Source organism: Macaca mulatta, chromosome 4 (genome assembly GCF_049350105.2).
Source record: "Macaca mulatta isolate MMU2019108-1 chromosome 4, T2T-MMU8v2.0, whole genome shotgun sequence".
Taxonomy (NCBI): domain Eukaryota; kingdom Metazoa; phylum Chordata; class Mammalia; order Primates; family Cercopithecidae; genus Macaca; species Macaca mulatta.
This window is the reverse complement of record NC_133409.1, coordinates 140279166-140298762: the sequence shown is the minus strand read 5'-3', so window position 1 is coordinate 140298762 and position 19597 is coordinate 140279166. Positions and strand designations below refer to the sequence as shown.

The following is a 19597-nucleotide window of genomic DNA, read 5'->3' as shown; positions in this document are numbered from 1 at the left end:
CAGGTATGGTGGCTCATGCCTATAATCCCAGCACTTTCAGAGGCAAGCATGGGAGGACTGCTTGAGGCCAGCAGTTTGAGACCAGCCTGGCCAACAGAGTGAGACCCTGCCTCTATGTTTTGTTTTTGAAACAGGGTCTTGCTCTGTCGCCCAGGTTGGAGTGCAGTAGCGCAATTATGGCTCACTGCAGCCTCAAACTCCAGGGTGCAAGCTATCCTTTCACCTCAGCCTCCCAAGTAGCTGGGACCACAGGCGCATGCCACCACACCTGGCTAATTTTTTTTTTAGTTTTATGTAGAGATGGAGGGTCTCCCTATGTTAAGGAGAAGCCCAAAGCAAACTGAATTGTGCTAGGACAAACCAGAAAAACTCAAAATGCCTCTGAAAGTGGGGATAGCAGACAAGGCTAAAAAAAGAATGGGGTAAAAGTTCTATCCCTAGATTGCCACCCTGTCTCCAAGCAGCTGCTGGGCAGAGGATGGGAGGTTTGTTCTCTGGAAAGATTACTAGAGAGACTCTGGACTAGGCACAACTGGGGCAGGCCCACCAGTCTAAAAAAGATGGTGATTAAGAGAAAGTTGATATCCTGAAAGGTGAGACATCCCTAGCCATTTTCCCCACTCAGCTTCCCAAATGTTGCAGCCAGGTTTGTAAGCCCTAAGCAGATAATAGGAACATTCTTTCTGGGGATGAACCTGGTCAAGAGAAAAGCACAAATACTGACTGTTAGAGGTGTCCTCTCAAAGAATATAGGTCCTTGACTAATCAGCTTACAATGAAAACCACCAGTTAACTTTTAGAAGCTGCCACTCCAAAAAGCTGGCAAATTCAGCTTTCAGTTTTTTCGTGGCTCACTCCTGAATATGAGTAAAACAGCCAAAGCTATACTTTTAACAAAATTCCCTAAATGAAAGATCAAAATAAATGAAATGAACAAGTAAGGTATTTTAAGGAAACAGAGATTTTACAGAAAGCTGAGGAAATAACACGTTCAGAGAACAGCTAGCCCATCTATGAAACAAAAATAATGCTACTAAAAAAAGCTACTAAAAAGCAACATTCACAGAAAAAAAACTCTTGAATATTAAAAATATGACAGCATAAATATAAAACTAATTAGAAAGGTCTTAAGATGAAGTTCAAGACACCCCCCAGAAAGCAGAATAAAGAGACAAAAACACGGGAAATAGGAAAAGAAAATTAAAGGAATCATCAGTCTAGAAATTCCAAACACAAGTATTAAGAGTTCGAGAGGAAGAACAGAGAAAACGGGGGGCAAGGAGGAAAAGGAAGGGATTGGTTAGAATTTAAGAATTCAGGCTGAGTGCGGTGGCTCATGCCTGTAATCCCAGCACTTTGGGAGGCCGAGGCGGGCGGATCAAGAGGTCTGGAGATGGAGACCATCCTGGCTAACAAGGTGAAACCCCGTCTCTACTAAAAAAATACAAAAATTAGCCAGGCGTGGTGGTGGGTGCCTGTAGTCCCAGCTACTCGGGAGGCTGAGGCAGGAGAATGGTGTGAACCCGGGAGGCAGAGCTTGCAGTAAACCAAGATAGGGCCACTGCGCTCCAGCCTGGGAGACAGAGCGAGACTCCGTCTCAAAAAAAAAAAAGAATTCAAGAAAATTTCCCAGAACTGAAAAGTCTGTTACCAAATTGAAAAGGCCCTCCAAGTGTCCAGCATAAAAGACAAAACAAGGCCTAGAATAAGGCTAATTGTATCAAAATTTCAGAACATTTCCAGGGAGGAAAAAAATAGTCAAGAATCAGAACATCATCAGACTTCTCATCAACAGCAACAGAAGCTAGAAGCCAATAGAGTGATGCCTGATAAACTCAGAGAAAATAGAAAATATTCTCTTATCTAGAATTCTATACCCAGGTAAACTATAAATCAAGTATAAAAGAAAATCAAGACATTTTCATATATGCAGAATCCCAAACAAATTTACATCTCATGTACCTTTTTCTCAGGAACTTCTGGGGGACATGCTCCACACAAATTAAAATATAAACAACAAAGGAGAAAGATATCAAGTCCAGGAAAACAGGGGGTTCTCCATAAGAAGGCAAAGGAAATACCCAGGATATGAGGGAAGTAGATCCCAGGATAAAAGCTGGGCAGGTTTAGAAAAGAACCTACACAGATTTTTATTTATTTATTTATTTTTTATTATTTTATTTTGAGATGGAGTCTCGTTCTGTTGCCCAGGCTGGAGTGCAGTGGTGTGGTCTCAGCTCACTGCAACCTGTCTTCCGGGTTCCAGCAATTCTCCTGCCTCAGCCTCCCAAGCAGCTGGGATTACAGGCGCCTGCCACCACGCCATATTTTTAGTGGAGATGGGATTTCACCATGTTGGCCAGGCTGATCTCAAACTCCTAACCTCGTGATCCACCCACCTCGGCCTCCCAAAGTGCTAAGATTACAGGCGTGAGCCACCCTGCGCGGCCCCTACACAGATTTTTGTAAGCATAAGCCTACTGTTTAGAAATATGGCATTAAATACCAAAAAAAAAAAAAAAAAGTCTGAATTTCAAGGCAAAACAAAAGTATTTGGAAAACTCAAATGGTATGTGTGGCTGTCTTTGAAAAAAATTAAGGGCAGGAAATAATGTTTTTGCTGATAGATATTCAAAAGTCATAGTTATAAAACCAGCAAAGAGAAAAAGAAAAGAAGAATGTTTAACATATTATGATGTCACTGGAGAAGGTTCATGGTTTATACCTACGTCAATCACTTAATGAATTAAAATTCCTTTTTCATTCAAACAGATGCTAAACCAAAGTCAAAAGAACAACTTGACTGAATCACATTTCGGTGCGGAATGAAAACACTTAAAAAGTTGTAATGCTTCCTCAGGAAAGGAAAGCACAAATACTACAAGTCTGTTAGAACAAGGCAAGGAGCATGTGGAATCAGAGTCACTTGTTCTTTCCCAAAGACTTAAACTACAGAATAATGATGAGACTCAAATCTGAAACATCTGCTGCCCCACTGTCTCTAAAACCTAAAAAATGACTTCCCAATTAGGATATATGCTTTTCTCTATCTCCAAATATTTAAAAAAGTAAAACACCTATATTTTCTATTGACCTTTTATAGCAAAATGAGGTGTTTTTAAACATAATATCACCTACTACTAATCAATGAGTGTTAAAACCATACTTCTTGTTTTGCTTGACGGCATCAAGGAACAAAAACACACTTATTGATCACATGTTGGGCTCTGCATGGACAGGCAGGTAGAAAAGGCATCTAGGGAATCTGTAAGTGAGGAAATAGCTGGACCTGATATTTTTTGATAAGTGATTAATTTTGACCAGGGATTTTTAAAAATTAAACTAAAACACATTCTGGCAAAAACATTTGCTCTCATTTTTTACCATAAAGGAAGACAATGAGAATAGATTAGCAAGGTGGTTTAACTGTAGCATATTCCATAGCTTTCAAGTTGAACGTTAAAAAATTTTTTTTTTGTTTCATAGTCTGGAATCAGGAAGAAAATTATACTTTATGCAGTTTATGCTTCTGCATAAAGTATGGTTTTCTTTCCTTTTTAAACTTTGAGAAAATATACTATTCTCTTACAAAACATAATACATACCCAATAGTTCCTCCAGTTAAATAATAATAAAATATTATGTTCATTCTTTCATGCTCATGGATGTACTGACTTACCTTTGTAAAAAGATGCCAAATCTTGGTAAATTAATCTAAATCAAATTATAATCTCAATAATCAAAATTGTAACAGGACATTTTGTGGAGGGAGGAAATTAGAAAAACTAAATCTAAACTATTTATGAAAAAAAAAAAGATCTACAGATAGTTATATCAATTTTGAAAAAAAAAAGCAAAGAGAGGGAATCCATCCTGTCATGTCTTAATAAATACTAGAAAGGCACAGTAATAAATATGATATGGTACAGGATCTCATCTAGGGTGTGTCTGGAAATGCATGGGACATCATGGATGTCACAATGACAGGGCAACACTACTGACACTGAGTGGACAGGCCCTGCAGTGCTAAACATACCTACTCTACTAACTGTGCCCCCTTTAAGAAACTTCGAGATAAATACACCAATGAGATAGAATAGAAAGGTGAGAAACTTGATTTACAATAAGGATGTTACTACAAATCAACTGGAAAGTTCAGCTAGTTTAGTAGATGGTATTGGGAAATAAAAAAAAAATAAGGCTGGATCCAACTTATACCACATCTAAAGATTGCTCCATATACATTAAAAACTTGAGGGGAAATGTAAAGCCATAAGGCTAAAAGAAATTTAGGGAGACAATCTGGATGATCTAAGTCTAAGAAGCAGCAATAAGGCAAATACAGTAGGCTAAAAAATGATGGATGTGTCTATATCAAAATCAAGAATTTCCATTCAATAAAGAACACCAAGCAGCCACGCGCGGTGGCTCACGTCTGTAATCCCAGCACTTTGGAAGTCCGAGGCGGGCAGATCACAAGGTCAGGAGATCAAGGCCATCCTGGCTAACACGGTGAAACCCCGTCTCTACTAAAAATACAAAAAATTAACTGGGTGTGGTGGCACACGCCTGTAGTCCCAGCTACTCAGGAGGCTGAGGCAGGAGACTTGCTTGAACCCAGGAAGCAGAGGTTGCAGTGAGCCAAGATCATACCACTATACTCCAACCTGGGCAAAAGAGCAAGACTCCGTCTCAAAAAAAAACAAAAAACAAAAAACACCTAGGCAAAGTTAATAGATGACACCCCAGAAGATGATATTTATATGGTCCAAAACCAACCAGGGATTTAAGAAATATTATATATATTAAGGAGTTCTATAAATCAACAAGAAAAATACAGGAAACAAAGGATATGAAGAGGCAAAGGAAAATGGCTAACTAGAATTGAAGAAATTATTAAACTCGCTGGTAACTAGAAATAAAAATTAAACAGCCTAGCCAACATGGCAAAACCCTGTCTCTACTAAAACTACAAAAAAATTAGCTGAGTGTGGGGGCATACGCCTGTAATCCCAGCTACTCGGGAGGCTAAGGCAGGAGAACTGCTTGAACCCAGGAGATGGAGGTTGCAGTGAGCTGAGATTGCACCACTGCACTCCAGCCTGGGAGAGTGAGACTGTCTCAAAAAAAAAAAAAAAAAAAAAAAAAAAGGGCCGGGCACAGTGGCTCACGCTTGTAATCCCAGTACTTTGGGAGACCAAGGCAGGTGGATCACCTGAGGTTAGGCAGGAGTTCGAAACCAGCCTGGCCATCACGGTGAAACTCCATCTCTACTAAAATTAACCAGGTATGGTGGCACACGCCTGTAATCCCAGCTACACGGGAGGCTGAGGCAGGAGAATAGCTTTAACCCAGGAGGCAGAGGTTGCAGTGAGCCGAGATCGTGCCACTGCACTCCAGCCTGGGTGACACAGTGAGACTCCATCTCAAAATAAATAAATAAATAAACAAAATTAAAATTAAAATGAGATATTACTAAAAGGCCACAATTAGAAATGTGGACAATACCAAGTGTTGGGGGGGCGGTTATAGAAACACAATGCTTGTTGTTATAAGCTTATATAACCATTCAACAGACTCATAGTACTTATGCCGCAATGCTACTCCTGGGTCTGTGTCCCTGAGAATTCTCCAACATGTCCACAATGGACATGTGCAAGACTGTTACTGGTAGCATTGTTTACGGTAGCCTAGGTGCCCATCACTATGGGAATGGATGCACAACACAGAATACTATGTTGCAGCTAGAAGCAATTAGCTAAATCTACATCCACATGAACAGTTTTTTTTTTGTTTTGTTTTGGTCTTTTTGAGACAGAGTCTCACCCTCAGCCTGGAGTGCAGTGGTGCAATCTTGGTTCACTGCAACCTCCGCCTGCTGGGTTCAGGCAATTCTCCTGCCTCAGCCTCCCGAGTAGCTGGGACCACAGGCATGTACCACCACACCCAGCTAATTTTTTGTATTTTTAGTAGAGACGTGGTTTCACCATGCTGGCCAGGCTGGTTTCGAACTCCTGACCTCGTGATCTGCCCGCCTCAGCCTCCCAAAGTGCTGGGATTACAGGCATGAGCCACCATGCCCGGCCCATACATAGCTCTTAAAATATAGTGCTCACTGAAAAAAGTAAAAACCAGAGTAAGATCTACAGCATTTCTACAAGGAGAATTCTATAGCCAAATTCTACAACGGTGTAGTATAATGAGCAATTTTGTAATTAAAAATATATATACCAAAAGAATCAGTAAGTATTTTACAAAGATGCATACACAATCGAGGACATACCAAACACATTAGAGAGTGTGACTGTGAGGTGGGGAGGAAAATAGACATGGGAATGAGGGCTGAACAGAGAGCCTTTGAACACCAATGCTATACTGTACCCAAATTATAGGAGTATGAAGTCCAAATTCAGAATAATATTTTTCATTCATGCATACATTAATTTATTCCATAAAAACTTATTGAACACCTCTTAAGTGCCAAGAACTCTGCTTAAACAGAAACTTCTTACTTCTGCTGAAGGCATTTTTTTAAGTCAGATATGTTTTAATTGGAAGTGGAAGGGAAAAATAATTTACAGTAGTATATAATATATACTAAAAAATGAGAAACTCACCGTCCTTAAAATGTTTTACAAAACTTTTTTCATCAAATAGAAATGTACCTTGAAGTTGTTTAAACGACAAAGTTAAATGAAAAATCAAAATACAAAAAGAACTCTATAAGTCCAATGTAAATTAGACAGCCACATCTCAATCCACAGATAAAATGCCTTTCCTCATGGCTTTCAGTGGTGAAACAACTACTTTTTGGAGGATAAGTTTTTTCTACTTTATTTGTCCTATGTAACGCCCTCACTCCGCACCCGACAATATTTCAACTGCTCAAGAACACTTCTCACCAGATTTCTGTTTTCTAAAAGATTTCACAAGCAGACTGCTGGCTGCCAACGTAGGTGTTGTAGTTAATATGCTCATTACGCCATGCTGCTAACAAAAACTGATTAACGTATTCAGTGTAGAGTGACATGTCTATTCCATATTCCCTGGGCACTGAGAATAACATTTAAAAAAAAAAATTACCTGTTCACCCCTTTTTAGATGTCTCCTAATGAAAGGCCACAAGTTCCAAATGTTAGCTAGTATACATGATAATACTGGTAAAGGAAAATAATAGCAACCTGTAGTAGGACAACATCTGCCTATAAGGCTCTAAAATTGCAATACTTCAATATTTCAGATTTAGATTACTGAGTGTCAGCACACAATCATATCTTACTGTAACCTTGAACTCCTGGGCTCAAGCAATCACTCCCACTCAGGTGGATCACTTGAGGTCAGGAGTTCGAGACCAACCTGACCAACAAGGCGAAATCTTGTCTCTACTAAAAATACAAAAATTAGCCAGGCGTGGTGGCACGCACCTGTAGTCCCAGCTACTGAGGAGGCTGAGGCAGAATGGCTTGAAGCCGGCAGGTGGAAGCTGCAGTGAGCCAAGATCGCACTACTGCACTCCAGCCTGGGGGACAGAGTGAGACTTCGCCTCAGGAAAAAAAAAAAAAAAAAAAAAGAGAGATTTTCCCACCTGGGCCTCCCAATGTGCTGGGATAACAAGGTAAACTACACACTGGGCCCAATTTGGGATTTTCAGTATGAAGTAGACAATGAGGCCACTCACAGATGAGACTGATGTCTTCATTAAAGCACACTTACCTTTCACTTGAAATACACTGTTATAAGCTCTTCAAGCTATGTCACACATTCCTTTTTTTTCTTTTTTTTTTTTTAAGACGGAGTCTCGCTCTGGAGTGCAGTGGCTCAATCCCGGCTCACTGCAAGCTCCGCCTCCCGGGTTCACGCCATTCTCCTGCCTCAGCCTCCCGAGTAGCTGGGACTACAGGCACCCGCCACCACAACTGGCTAATTTTTTGTATTTTTAGTAGAGACGGGGTTTCACCATGTTGGCCAGGATGGTCTCGATCTCCTGACCTCGTGATCCGCCCATCTCGGCCTCCCAAAGTGCTAGGATTACAGGCGTGAGCCACCACGCCTGGCCGTTATGTCACACATTTCTAAAATATTTATTTTAAGAGTATATTCAATTCCACAGTGATATGTTTGCTCTCATCTTTACTTATAAGACCCCTCCTCTAATCAGTTGACCATATTTTACTTTTTTATATGAATGTTTTTAACCTGACCTTTGACCTCTTTTAGATACAAGCATGCAATCAGTGTATAGCCATAAGCATCCAATTGATACAGCTGATTGTATCAGAACATAAAAAAGGAGAGTGAAAGATGTAAATGTTAGCAGTGACCATCTATAGGGATATTCTTGGCATTCTGATTTATAAAAACATAACATTAATACAGTCCTACATACTCTATGAATGCCTACATAAATGAGATGACCTCTGTTCATAAATGCTGATTCGCTGTCAAGGGCTAGATGTCTATGATCATAAAGCTATTAGCAATGACGGCTGAACTGAGCAGTTCATACATTTTCTTACCTGATTTTCTTTGTGGTTACCTCCAATTTTTGTCAAGTAGAATCTAATTAGCTTTAACAGGGACTTTGACCTTATTGTCCTGATAAGTTAGTATCCATAACTGCAAAAATAAGTACCATAAATTACCTGGCATTCTAGAAAGGTCTGGGCTCAAAACTGATAAATCAAGGCCGGCCATGGTGGCTCACTCCTGTAATCCCAGCACTTTGGGAGGCTGAGGCAGGCAGATCACCTGAGGTCAGCAGTTTGAGACCAACCTGGCCAACATGGCAAAACTCCATCTCTACTAAAAACACAAAAAATCAGCCAGGCGTGGAGGTGCATGCCTGTAGTTCTGGCTACCCTGGGGGCTGAGACAGGAGAATCACTTGAACCCGGGAGATGAAGGTTACAGTGAGCCGAGATCGCATCACTGCACTCCAGCCTGGGCCACAGAGTGAGACTCCGTCTCAAAAAAAGCTGATAAATCAGTAAACCCCTATCTACTCTTCCTTTCATTTTCAACTACAATTTATATCTACAAAACAAATTGATCCTTAAAGACTTTATTTCAAAGTCAAAGCTCTTGCTATTTTAATGCACCCACATGGTCCATCCAAGTGAGCACATGACATATCCTACACATCTTTCCCATGTTAGAGACTGAAAGACAGAGCAGGAGGCACGAAAGAGCAGGACACCAATGCGACAAAATGCTAAAGCCAAGCTATAAATTATCTTTTTGCCATTCTCTGCTGCATTTTGAAAAAGCTAACACAACAGCAGAGCCTATCCTTCCTTTGGAAAGATACAAGCATCATACAAAAGTATCCTTCTAACTCACTAGCAACAGTGCTGCCCTCCCATCTTTCACACAACTTGCCCAGCAAGAGAAGCACTGCTGGGTTCTAAAGACAATGACTGAAAGCTCTGTATTCTGATGATGGGAGGGAGCAGTGAAGACCAGCTTCCTGGGCTCTAAACTATGCCAGACTGCCGTGCTAATCCTCCCTAAATCCCACGACACAACGTTTCGGTGGGGGTGGGAACAGGATAGAAAACAATCCAAAACTGAATCAAGAACAGTAGCTCTGGGTTACGGAGGTCATAACATTCCTATTTGAATGAGGGTAGGGGATAATGGAGTGGGGCAAAGACATAGACAAAAGCCTTTAAAACATATCTTTAAAAATACAAAAGAAAAATGAATTTTATTCCTGATCCTTCTGATGTGCTAACCAACATCTGCCCCCAATCATTTGCCAGCCCTGGCTGCATAGAAGGCACAGAGTAGCAGACATTTTCACACAGTAAAGCTGGAAGAGATGCTACTAGAGTGTAAATCACTAATTAGCTCAATAAAAGACAAAGAGAGAAAATACCTGTCACAGAATGCTGTTTACAACTTGACATATAATAAAAAACCCTGAAAATTTCAGGAGAATGCCTTACTTTCCAGACTTCTATTAACATGTGAATGGAAAAGGGATAGTATTATAGTCTTTAAAAATAGCCCATATCTCTAAAACAATAACACATGACTAGAAAGAATGCTTTCCAAACAATCTGTAATTTTTTCATCCTTATGAAAGGGGTGTGTTTTTAATTATTACAATCAGCTTTTTTTGTTTTGTTTTTTTTTTGTTGTTTTTTTTGAGATGGAGTGTCACTCTGTCATCCAGGCTGGAATGGAGTGGCACAATCTTAGCTCACTGCAACCTCCGCCTCCCAGGTTCAAGCAAATCATGTTCCTCAACCACCCAAGTAGCTGGGATTACGGCATGCACCACCATGCCCAGCTAATTTTTGTATTTTTAGTAGAGACAGGATTTCACCATGTTGGCCAGACTGGTCTCGAACTTCTGGCCTCAAGTGATCCAACTGCCTCAGCCTCTCAAAGTGCTGGGATAACAGGTGTGAGCCACCGTGCCTGGCCTATAATCAGCTTTAACAAGGAGTTATATTTCATAGCTTTGATCATTGCTTAAAGAGGGGGGGAAAGGAAAAGAAGCCCACAAGTGCCATTTTTTTGTTTGTTTGTTTTGTTTTGAGACAGAGTTTCACTCTTGTTGCCCAGGCTGGAGTACAATGGCACAATCTCGGCTTACTGCAACCTCTGCCTGCCTGGTTCAAGCAATTCTCTGGCCTCAGCCTCCCGAGTAGCTGGGATTACAGGCAACCGCCACCATGCCCGTCTAATTTTGTATTTTTAGTAGAGACGGGGTTTCTCCATGCTGGTCAGGCTGGTCTCGAACTCACAAACTCAGGTGATCCACCTGCCTGCCTCAGCCTCCCAAAGTGCTGGGATTACAGGTGTGAGCCACCGCGCCCAGCCACAAGTGCCGTATTTTGCATTTGTCAGAATACAGTTAATATTCCTTCCACTTAAACTGAGGATCCCCTTCAGGTCACAAGTTTATCGAATAGACAGGCCATCATTTTAATGAAGATTAAATGACGGGAAAGGAGTCAGTTAAATTTCCTTATGTGACAACAACAGAAAAGACTCCCAAAATTTAAGTTTATTTGGGGGGAAGGTAATAAAATATTAAGATACTTCCATTCATCCCCTCATCATATGGCAAACCTATTTGTATTAATCCCAAGCAATGTTCTTTTTTTTTTTTTTTTTTTTTTTTTTGAGACAGAGTCTCACTCTGTTGACCAGGCTGGAGTGCAGTGGCTTGATCTCAGCTCACTGCAACCTCTGTCTCCCAGGTTCAAGCAATTCTCCTGCCTCAGTCTCCTGAGTAGCTGGGATTACAGGCACGTGCCACCACGTCTGGCTAATTTTTGTATTTTTAGTAAAGGTGGGGTTTTACCATGTTGGCCAGGCTGTTCTCAAACTCCTGGCCCCAAGGGATCCACCTGCCTCAGCCTCCCAAAGTGCTAGGATTACAGGTGTGAGCCACCGCACCCAGCCAACCAATATTCTTAAAGCAATACATTTTTCACTTTGATCTTTTCCAGCTCCTTGAAGCTACATAAGAGTCTTTAAATTATGTATTTCACCTAAATATTTCTTGGTTGTGGTGTTGAAAGGCCCCATGGCTCCTGTTTCTCACACAATAATCACCCATACCTCCATAGCTAGCATGTCCTGAGGACACATCCGTGCATGAGCACACATGTCACATGCTAAGGAGGTTCCCAACAGACGGGTACACTATGATAGAGTTTCTTCTAATGGGAAAGACCTGAAAACCCATCATTCACAAGTAAAAGAATCTCAGAATGTACTGGAGACAAGACCATAAAAACACAAAGTCCATTCTAAACCCAATCTTGAGATTCCTTTGCTTCAAGTATTTGACTGAAATCAAATACAAACTAAACTTTCTGAAATACTCAAAACATTCTCCCCTTTTCTTCTTTAAAATTAAGGTCTTCATATGCATCTTCTTCAATCTGACTTGTTTAAAAATACTCAAGTGAGAGAAAATGATAAAGCAAATGGGGCAAAATGAAAAAAAATTGGTAAAACTGAGTAAGGGTATACAGAATTTCTTGTATCATTTTTGCAACTTTTCCATACATTTAAAAAATTGTAATAAAATCAACAGCCACCAAAAAATAGAGTATTAACAACAGAAGTTCTCTCATAGGGCTGTTTCAAGTTTCAAACAATTCACATACTCAGTTAATGCTGGACACCTAGTAAACACTCAGTAATTGTTAATTATTTTTTTAAATGAGTGGATCAGTTGGGCACGGTGGCTTACGCCTGTAATCCTAACACTTTGGGAGATCACTTGAGGTCACGAGTTCGAGGTCAGAAGTTTGAGAGCAGCCTGGCCAACAAGGTGAAACTCCGTCTCTACTAAAAATATAAAAACTTGTCTGGGTGTGGTGGTGGGTACCTGTAATCCCATCTACTAGGGAGGCTGTGGCAGAAGAATCACTTGAACCTGGGAGGCGAAAGTTGTAGTGAGCCAAGATGGCGTCACTGCACTCCAGCCTAAGCTACAGAGCAGTACTCCATCTCAAAAAAAAAAAAAAATGACTGGATCAATTTACTTAACCAGTTAAAAGTATAGGGGAGCCAGGCACAGTGGCTCACACCTGTAATACCAGCACTTCGGGAGGTTAAGGTGGGCGGATCGCTTGACCCCAGGAGTTCGAGACAAGCCTGGGCAACATGGTAAAACCTTGTCTCTACAAAAAATACAAAAATTAGCCAGGTGTGATGGCGCATATCTGTAGTCCCAGAGAGGTACAGGCTGCAGTGAGCTGACATGGCGCCACTGCATTCGCCTGGGCGAAAGAGCGAGATTCTGTCTCAAAAATAATAATAACAATAATAATGTATGGGGGAATTGGTATATCACTTAGGCACACATAAAGAGAAAATAGTAAAAAATTAGTGAGGGTATAAACAGGTATTGCTTATGGATATTTGCACTGAAATCTGAAGTCAGAAAAAAATTCATTTTTCTTCAAACAACAATAATCTTTCAACTGTAAACATGTCATAGTATACAACAAGTCCAGGGCAGTTTTCTGGATGCATAATCTGCAATGCAATAAGGCATTTTTTACTGGTGTGGGGTTGTTTTGTAAATACAATTTTGGAATGAAAAAATAGAAGCATGCAAGAACCTCAATGTAATCTTTACATTATACATAATCATTATGGTGTTTACCCCAGGTTCCCCATCTAGAAAGGAACTGATAAAAGGTTAGTAACAGGACTACAGGAATAATTTTTAAAGATTGGCAAACAAGACTTGTTAAGTGTTGAATCTGAAGAAGAGCATGGTGAGGGAGAACTTCACAACAGGCAAACCAGAGGTAAAACCAAAGCACAGACTCTGCTGGCAAAATGCAAAGGTTGGAATCCCATCCCACCACTTAGAACTCTAACTTTTGAACTAAAATAAAGCTTAAATGTATCACTGGGTTACTATTTAACAAAATATTATTTTGTATTATTTGTATTATTTGTAATATAAGATAATTAACTACCAAATAAATAGTTGCAGGAATGTCTGAGTATAACCTTGGACGAACCATTTAATCTCAAGGACACTCTATTTCATCACCTGTAAAATGAGAATAGTAATAGTACCTACCTCATAGGATTGCCATTGAGGAGTATACAAGTTACAATTTGCAGTGCTTACAGAAGAATCTGGCACAAAAGCATTATATGTGTGCTGGTTACTATTATTAAGTTTATGAAGAACTAAGGTCTTATAAATACAAAAGTACACAGATTTTTTAACTCAAAAATTGAGAATGGGGCAAGAGGAAACAAACAAATATATAGCATTAAGCATGTGCTGGTTAGAGAGAAGGCAGACTCTCCTGATAGATAAATTATTAAATGCTTGCAAAGATTATCTAGAGGTTACCACATTACTGCTGAAGATTTGTTTTAAAAAATAGGATAAATTTTTATCTACCTGGAATTATTTAAGTGGGATATTGACTGGAGTTGCTGGATAAACTAGAGGTCCTTTCAAGGTCTCTTCCCATCCAAAGAATCTACAATTAACCAGGAAAACATTTAATTATGTACAACCTAATAAATCTAAAAATATAAATTTAAAAGCTTTTGCTTAGCAAATAAGATTATAACCAAAATAAAGTTAAATCGGGTAGAATTGTACTTGACGAACAAATGAAAATAAAGCTTAAATTTATCATTGGAGTCCTTATTGATAAACAGCATTATCTCAATTTTTAAAAATCCATTTTCAGTTTTAGAAATAGCGACTGAGAAATAACCATTGACAATGAGGCTCTGGTTTAGCACACTAAGGCCGTTGCATACAGAAACAAAAGGCAGGACTCACTCTTTCCCTTGGCTGATCTTACAGTTTATATTTTCTTCTTTACCAATATCAAATAAGTCTATAATCGTTTATATAAAGATACTGAGCATAAAACAATTACATTATAAACATGGCAATACCATACAGAGTACATCCTACTACTAATGCCAGCCCAAACACATCTATAAAGAGAATATGCACACACATCTCACTGAAACAAGTGCCTCATATTAAAGTTACTCTTCATCTTGAAAGTCAACGTATCAAACTAATCCTTTTAAAATGTAGTGGCAAAAATAGTAATTTTTACCAAAATCCTCTGTTAAATTGCTAAATACATCTAGTCACCTTGAACACTTGCTTAATACAATCCAGGAAACAAACCATAAACTAAATACTATGCCACTAACACAGTAGCTGAATGTAGAAAGTTTTCTAAATTATTCATATACATTAATAACCATTGTTGCTCAAATTCACAAATCAAAATATAATCTTTGTTAACTATTATGAATGTCATAAACCTAATCTTTGCTCTTTATACAAACACTAGCAAAAGAGTGTCAATCCAAAATGTATACAACTTTGAAAAAAAAAAGTCTCTTTGTGCATCTGAGTGTACATAATGAAATAACCCAACAAGATTCTCAACAACTGTTTGCATTTTTCCCTAAGTAAATTATATGCTATCCTTTGGCACCATCAAATGCAAAACAAATATTCATTCATATTCTTAGCTAAATGTAAAAGCTTCTGAATAAAATCATTAAAACAAAATTCTAAGAATAATTCAAATTTTGCCCCAAATTTCTTATCTTCCTTTTCATTTCTAAAGGTGTCTTAAAAATCAAAAGCTTCTAGAAAATTAGTATTAATCTGGCCTTCTTTATTCACAATCATAAAACACGAAAGGCAGTGGAGCTGTCCAAAGACCCAGCATGCAATATTATCTTGTAGAGATGTTTTTCCATCAAAATTACTCATAAATTTATTTACCCTAAAAAATAAGTCTGCCACTCTAAAATCCTCCACTACTCTACAATTCTCTCTTTCTTTATTCCGTTAAATGGGTGGGTTACCAACTACAGCATGAAACGTCCCACACAAAGCTAAAGGCAGCTCAGGAACTCAAAGCCCTCAGCTCTGATTTAAATCTCTCCCCCAGTAAACTTCCTTGGCTGGTTATTTGCCTTTCTCTGAAATGACTTCTTAACATTCTCCAGCCACTGAAAACGATAAGCAGAAACCTGGTTGATTAATCATCTTTCTCTATCCCAACAAGAGTGTGTTCTCCGTGGAAAATGAAAATGCTGTCCATAAAACACAGCCCAGCACTTGTCAGGTACAGCACTCCTACAACACCAGAACTATCACATCACTCGAGTACACTCTAAATAAGCACATCCTTTCCCCGCATTATCACAACACTAGTGAAATGCAGAGGTTTTCAACACCCAGAGTTTACGCTTTATCACCCATACAAGAAAAAAATCAAATCAAAATGAGTCTCATTTCTTCAAAGTGGACAAGAAACTCAAATCAAAAGCAATGAAGGGTGGAAGCGGATTCAAGATTCCTTGAAGAGAGAAAGAGGTTTCTGGAATTTCCTACTTTTAGGGACAAAAGGATTCAGTTTCAACACACAGTTCTCTCCTCAACAAAGAATTCCTTTCCTGCACCCCCCACCTCTGCCCTTACTTTTTAGTCTTTACCCCTGTCTCTAGGTCCCCTTTCACTCACCATGGTTCCTTCTCTTCTGCACCAAAGGCTCTCTTACACTTGATCTTTCACTATAGCATTTCTGCCCTGACCCTTGCAGACCTTCTGGAGCAACTCCCCACAACACGCACATTCGATTCCCACCCCCGTGCAGTCTACCCCAGTTCTACATTCATCAGGACTCCCCGAGCTTCCCTTAGCCCCCTTCTCTTCCCTTACTCCCCATCTCATCCTTTAAATCCTGGGGCCCATCTCTTCCTGCTCCTCTCACCATTTGTTTTTAGCCTTGTCTCTTCACCTCACTGTTTTCACCTTGGATCTTGCTGAACCTCTACAATTAACGTAATTCCCCAGTTATCCTGGTTCCAGATGGCCATCACTTCTTACACCCTAACTCTAGTCTCCTTTCAGCTTTTCTGCTCCCAGAATTGTCCTACAGACACCCATCTCTTATCTGTTTCCCTTGGCCCTTCCACCACACTCTTATTCCGGACTCCACCTGGTTCCAATCCAGGTCTCATTTGCCCCCCCTCGCTTTACAGAATTTACATCCATCGCCCACCCACTAACCCATTCCTTTCTCAGAACCTCGCCAGCAGTTCCCACCACACCGCTGGTCCTAGTCCTTCAGCTCATCTCGCTCCGCACTAGTTCACACCCTTGTCACGTCTGGCTCTTAATCACTCTCTCTTTCCTACTCCCAACTATTACCCCAGCTCTGCCCCTCCTTGTCTTCCACTTCCAACACTTACCCCGGTACCCCTCACCCCAACACCACCCCCTACGAAGCTTTCCCCTTCAAACCCCTGCTCTTACACCTAACCCCACGATCCCTTTTCCCAGCCCTAACCTCATTCCCTGCCCGGCTTCCTTAACGCCCACCACCCTGGCTTTTGCCTCCTTCCTACCTCCTTGGCTGGCTTTTTCTCACTCCTCCTCTCCCTGGCTTCTAACCCTTTCTCCCCTTAATCCTCCTCATCTCATTCTCAACCCGGTTCCCCCCATCGCCCCCAAGCCTTCCTTTCCCCCTCCCTTCAAGGCTTTTGCCCCAACCCAGCCGTCGCCCACCCCGCCAAAATAAGACGCCGGAGCGCCCCGACTCCCGGCTCTCGCTTCCCGCCGCCCCCGCCCTGGGCGCCCCCAGCCCGCCGGCGCCGCGGTCCCGCCCCCTACCGCAGCTCCTCCCGCCCGCAAGGCGCGCGCTGCCTTTGTCGCCCCTCACCCGGTGTGTGAGGATTTTGCTTCTTTAAAGGGGAGGGCTAGTGAGCCGGAGACTCCTATCCCCGCCTCCGAGTCTTAGAATGGGCTCCCTGGCCGTCGCGGCCTCCCCGGCCCCCGTCCCCCCTACCCCCTGGAGCTACCCACTTTGCCGCCTCCCCACCGCCTCCGTCCCCTCCCCCGGCCCCCTCTATTTACCGCCATCATCAGCACGCGCGAGCTGTCACCAGGGCGCGAGACAACCGAACCCGGCCCCGCCCCCTGCCCGCCTATTGGCCCGCCCGCTGGAGCCCCGCCCCTGGGGCCCTGCATTGCGCCAACGGCGCAGCGCTGGGCCGCGACCCCGGCACCGGCACCCTTTCCGAGGGTTCGCGCCGCAGGCGCAAAGTTTAGGGTCAGCCACAAACGCGCGGCCGCTTTGAGCTTGGCGTAAGGGGCGGCGGCGTAGGGGGGCGTTGTGAATGGCTGGTCGAAGTTTGGTTGAAGCACAGGAGGGTAAATAAGAAGGTTTCCAGACAAAGAGACTCTTAAAGGTACAGACTATTATGTCTGTCCCTCCTACTTAAAGGGCCAGAGACGCTCCCGAGCCCATCTCCGCCCCCTTCTTCCCGGGGAACTGTAAAGGTATTTTACATGAGTTTCCCATACTTTTTTGGGTTCACCTTTAACACCTCTCCCCACTGCGAAGGACAAAGGCTTTCTCACTATTCCGTCCATATGTTTTGTTTTGTTCTGTTAAAAGACGTTATTTCTGTGTTGTTCCTAAAGCAGCAGCCCGCAAACCGTGGGGTTTCCGGAGGCAGCAGCAAAAGTTACTATTGGCTCCCAGGCGGGCGAGCACGTGTCTGGCTTTTGCCACTGATGACCCAAGAGAGATTCAGCTGTTTTATGGAAATTTCCAAGTTAGAGGATCGCTGCCGGAACTGATGAAGTTCAGCAGATTGTAGAGCTTGGGAAGTAAACCAGACTGAGTTGGTACTGGTCCTAAGGACTTCTTTCTGGAGGGATGGGGATGGACACCGTTGGGAAACAGAACAGCACCTAAGCTACAAAAGGCTTGGTTCCTAAGCAGTCTCGTAGGTGCACTGTCTTGAAACTACTTGCGGGGTTGTGGGGGAGGATGGGAGTCTCCCAAAATAAGATGAACAATTTCAACATCCAACACATAGCAAAGGCAGATAAAGACTTACATTTAAATATAAGGACAAGTAAAATAAACACACATTAGCTACAGTGGTGGCTCAAGTTACACACCTGTAAATAGGAGAACTAGGTAAGCACAAAAAACAACCCACACACAATAGGAAGGGGGAAACTACAATGCCTGGACCAGGCGCTGTAAAGGCAATTTATTAATAACTTGCACTTTTAAAAGAGGTTTGATAGAAGGAGAGGAAGTGGAGTGTTTCCTGAGGTTCAAGACCTCAGAGTTAGATTCAGAATTTAGCTCTCTCGTCCATCACAGTTAACACAATTCTTTTTAAGGAATTCTTACATTATAACTCTAATTATCTGTCTTATTCCCTTACTCAGCAATCCCCAAGAAAAATCTTGGAGAAGAAAGATTTTTACTTACTCAATGTTAGTTCCATAACAAGGTGCTTTTGCTGAGTGAAGAATTTGGGAGCCACTTAAAACTTCTAATGGAAGGGATGCTCCCAGAATAGCAATACAGGAGGAAAAGTTTCTCAATGCTGTGAGCATGTATTAGATCAGTGTTCTCAAAAGTGTGGCCCGGAGGCTGGGTGTGGTGGCTCACGCCTGTAATCCCAGCACTTTGGAGGCTGAGGCAGGTGGATCACGAGGTCAGGAGATCAAGACCAGCCTGACCAACATGGTGAAACTCGGTCTGACTGGATGTGGTGGTGCATACCTGTAATCCCAGCTACTCAGGAGGCTGAGACAGGAGAATCGCTTGAACCAGGGAGTTGGAGGTTGCAGCGAGCTGAGATCGCGCCACAGCACTCCAGCCTGGCAACGGAGTGAGGCTCCATCTCAAAAAAATAAATAAATTTTTTTAAAAAGTGTGGCCTGGAAAGCCCTAGGGATCTCTGAGACCCTTTGGGCTGGGGGGATAGTGGAGTGCCTGAGGTCAAAATGATTTTCCTAATAATACTAAGACATTATCTGCATTGTCACTGTGATGACATTTGCACAATGATACAAAAGTAGCAATGGGTAAAACTACTGCCTTAGCACAAATCAAGGCAACTGCACCTAGCTGTACTAGAGGTCAAGGTATTCTTCACTGCCACAGTAAAAAAAACAAAACAAAACAAAAAACACCTGTTTCAGGCCAGGCGGGTGCAGTGGCTCACACCTGTAATCCCAGCACTTTGGGAGGCCGAGGCAGGCGGATCACTTGAGGTCAGGAATTCGAGACCAGCC

The 19597-nt window shown here is 41.7% G+C and overlaps 1 protein-coding gene across 8 annotated transcripts in view; it reads right to left on the bottom strand.

Moving 5' to 3' along the window:
* The window catches only part of USP49 (ubiquitin specific peptidase 49), a 104513-nt gene extending 87033 nt beyond the window's left edge, over positions 1 to 17480 (bottom strand). For 3 of the 8 annotated variants that reach the window (XM_001085366.5, XM_077999977.1, XM_077999976.1), the window contains exons 1-2: positions 17408 to 17480; positions 13901 to 13982 (exon numbers count right to left, since the gene is read on the bottom strand). The gene's annotated coding sequence lies outside the window, so the exon portion shown is untranslated. Of the gene's footprint in view, positions 1 to 13900; positions 13983 to 16012; positions 16631 to 17213; positions 17386 to 17407 lie in introns of those variants that run through there. The other 5 variants (XM_077999972.1, XM_077999974.1, XM_077999975.1 and 2 more) reach the window with 4 other exon arrangements.
* Positions 17481 to 19597: the final 2117 nt, after the last annotated feature.